Source organism: Nycticebus coucang, chromosome 20 (assembly GCF_027406575.1).
Source record: "Nycticebus coucang isolate mNycCou1 chromosome 20, mNycCou1.pri, whole genome shotgun sequence".
Lineage (NCBI taxonomy): Eukaryota > Metazoa > Chordata > Mammalia > Primates > Lorisidae > Nycticebus > Nycticebus coucang.
In genome coordinates this window covers 41,071,973-41,074,730 of record NC_069799.1, presented here as the reverse complement: position 1 = coordinate 41,074,730, position 2,758 = coordinate 41,071,973, and the positions used below count along the sequence as shown (strand labels likewise).

The 2,758-nt window shown below is 48.9% G+C and overlaps 1 pseudogene; it reads left to right on the top strand.

Moving 5' to 3' along the window:
* The first annotated feature begins 500 nt into the window (after nucleotides 1-500).
* Nucleotides 501-1,087, top strand: LOC128573013 (tRNA selenocysteine 1-associated protein 1-like; annotated as a pseudogene).
* Nucleotides 1,088-2,758: the final 1,671 nt, after the last annotated feature.

Sequence of the window (2,758 nt, the reverse complement as noted above, 5' to 3'; positions counted from 1 at the left end):
AGGTTGCTGTGAGCTGTGACAGCACAGCACTCTACCGAGGGTGATAAAGTGAGACTCTGTCTCAAAAAAAAAAAAACAGAACAGGCACTCATACAGCACAGTCTGTTCTTCTGCTTATATTTACTTTGTCATACTCATTTCCCATGCCTTTAACAGCTGCACAGTCATTTTGGTTTTTTGTTTTGGTTTATTTTTTTGTTTTTTGTTTTTTTTTTGTATTTTTTTTGTAGAGACAGGGTCTCACTTTATGGCCCTCCGTAGAGTGCCATGGCCTCACACAGCTCACAGCAACCTCCAACTCCTGGGCTTAAGTGATTCTCTTGCCTCAGCCTCCCGAGTAGCTGGGACTACAGGCGTCCGCCACTACACCCGGCTATTTTTTTTGTTGTTGTAGTTCGGCCGGGGCCGGGTTTGAACCTGCCACCCTCAGTATATGGGGCCAGTGCCTTACTGACTGAGCCACAGGTGCCACCCAAGGCAAAACGTTTTAACTGAACTATGCTAACTACGGGAAACAACCAGATAACAGCCCTGAGTACTCCCTCTCTGTGGGGGACCTGACCCCAGACGTGGCTGACGGGATGCTGTATGAATACTTCATGACAGTCTACCCCTCCTGTCGGGGAGGCAAGATGGTTTTGGATCAGACTGGCGTGTCTAAGGGTTATGGTTTAGTGAAATTCACAGATGAATTGGAACAGAAGCCAGCACTGATGGAGTGCCAAGGAGCAGTAGGACTGGGGTCGAAACCGGTGCGGCTGAGTGTGGCAATCCCTAAAGTGAACCACGTAAAACCAGTGGAGTACAGTCAGATGTACAACCAGTATTACTAACAGTACCAGAACTACCATGCCCAGTGAGGTTATGACACAGGCAGCTACAGCTACAGTACGGCTATACTCAGAGCACCCTGCAGACATATGAAAAAGTTGGGGACGGTGCATTAGAAGACCCCATGCCACAGCTGGATGTGACTGAGGCCAACAAGGAGTTCATGGAGCGGAGTGAGGAGATGTATGATGTGCTGATGGACTGTCCCTGGCAGCCACTGGACACAGTGTCTTCTGAGATCCCCACTTTCATGTAGCAAAGACAAAGGACATGTTAGGACTGTGAGAGGGAGATAAGACCTTTTTAAAATTGTGTGTGAAGACTTTAAAAAAAAAAAACAAAACACTCTGAGATATCATCTAACCCCAGGGAGATTAGTCCGCATCACAGAATCCCCAAACTGCAGATGTTGGCATGGATGTGGAGAGAAGGGAACACTTCTATGCTGCTGGGGAGATTGCAAACTAACACAGCCTTTTTGGAAAGAAATATGGAGAATCCTCTAAGAACTAAAAGTAGACCTTCCATTTGATCCTGCAATTCCATAACTAGGTATCTACCCAGAAGAACAAAAATCATTTTACCATAAAGACATTTGCACCAGAATGTTTATTGCAGCTCAATTCATAATTGCCAAATTGTGGAAGCAACCCAAATACCCATTAACCCATGAATGAACCAACAAACTGTGATATACCACGGAATACTATTCATCCATAAAAAGATGGAGACATTACATGTTTTACATTTGCCTGGAAGGAGCTGAAACACATTCTTCTTAAAGTATTGCAAGAATGGAAAAATATCCAATGTACTCAATACTAATATGAAACAAATGGACCTACAGGCAGTCCCCGGGTTATGAACTGGATAGGTTCTGTAGGTTTTGTTTGTTCTTAAGTTGAATTTGTGTTTAAAATAGAACAGGTGGGGGAGACGATCGAAGATGGCAGCCAAGCAACAGCCTCCCTGCAACAGGGCATGGTGAGTCTGGGGAGATAAGACTCCAGGCATCTCTGACTGGTGGGATCTGCCTATAATCATCCCTTTGAGGATACAGGGAGTCAGCAAGGGACTTCTGGACCCCAAGAGGAGGACAAAAACTGTGGAAAACTGGCAAGTGGTTGCATGTGCTCAATTGACCTAATCCCATCGGCAGCACTGAGACTGAAAAGTACAAGCAGCACTGAGACTGAAAACCAGAAAGACCTTACCTGTGAACTGTTTAGGTGTTTTTGGACTTGCAACTCAGTTGAACTGCCTTTGGGGAGAACCTGAGCAGGAGTGCGGAGAACTATGGGCACTGCGTAGGGCCCCAGACTGAGCCACTGAGCCGATGGAGCTAATAGTGTTTGGCTGTGGGCTGCAGGGAGCCATTGTAAGAGAACTGCCCTGGCAAGCTCCACTCTCAGGGTCACAGAGCAAGGATTGGGCAGGAGCTAGTAACCTAGTGACTGAGCAGCCTAAAGGTGGGGACTGAGCTGCCTTACAGCCTTAACCCTCAGGGGCAGAGTAAGACTGGTTTTGGCACACTGGAGCCTTGGGCTGTTGCCCTGGGTAGAGTGCCATGGCACACCAGCTCAAACTCCTCAAACTCCTGGGCTTGGCAACGCCTGGACCTCCAAAAGAGCTGCACCACGACCCACAACCCATGCCCACAGGGCCTCCGATGCCCTGACCAGGAACTGCGGGAGCCACGCAACCCTGCGTCCTCCCTCCTGTACCCTCCCTGCCTCCGCACCGGCCAGCTCGAATGGCCAGAGACTCTGGTAGCCACGTGCCCTCCGGAGCCCTCCCTGCCTCTGCACAGAGCCCTTCTCCTGGCCAGAGATGGCTAGAGCCTTGGGCTCTATGTGCCAAAGTTGCTGGTGCCAGGCACTCCCAGAACCATGTGCACCACCTCCCACCATGTTGCTGGATCTGGGTG